We start from the raw sequence: 799 nt of genomic DNA on the forward strand, positions 1-799 counted from the left end.
AATTCAGAGGAATACTACTAGATTTGTTACCGGTAGGTCTGATAAACACGGAGATACTTCGTGAACTCAAATGGGAATTAATGGTGGGAAGACGACGTTCGTTTCACTAGAAACTCTTCAGGAAATTTAGACAATCGGTATTTGAGGTTCTCTGCGGAACAATTCTGCTGCGGCCAACGTACAGACCACTATGATAAGAGAAATTAGCGCTCGTACGGAGGCTTATAGAGAGTTGTTTTTCCTTCGCTCTATTTGCAGGTGCAACAGGAAAGAAAATGACTAGTAGTGTTCGTGGTACCCTCCGCCTATACCTTACGGTTGCTTGCAGAGTATGTATGTAGACGTAGACGCAGAGTTCCAGCTATGCTGATACATTATCCACACTGGCGGCTTTCTGATTACGGTTTCAATAGCTCTAAATTAACACTCAGAGCTTAACTGAAGATTTCATTTAACATTATTAATCATGGGTGGACTGAATCGACCAATGACAAGCGCGCCCTGAGCAGGGAGGGGCAGAACAGTTAGGCTAGCTCACTAGACAGTCTAGAACTAATTTTCACACTGACACCATGAACTTACTGCGAATGGATATTTTGCGTTATTCAAATTAAGTGTTATTAAACATTCTTAAACTTTTTGTAAAAGGCAGTCTTCGATTAGCATTCCGACAAGCAATACGTGCGCACCGTGGACATTCTCAAGTTCGCTTAAATGTAAATTAATTCATGAACTACCTCGGGAAACGTTTTCGTACGATGCTGTACAGTCATCAAAAGCGTGTGGAGATACTTTGTGA

The sequence above is a fragment of the Schistocerca nitens genome, chromosome 3 (genome assembly GCF_023898315.1).
Source record: "Schistocerca nitens isolate TAMUIC-IGC-003100 chromosome 3, iqSchNite1.1, whole genome shotgun sequence".
NCBI classification, from domain to species: domain Eukaryota; kingdom Metazoa; phylum Arthropoda; class Insecta; order Orthoptera; family Acrididae; genus Schistocerca; species Schistocerca nitens.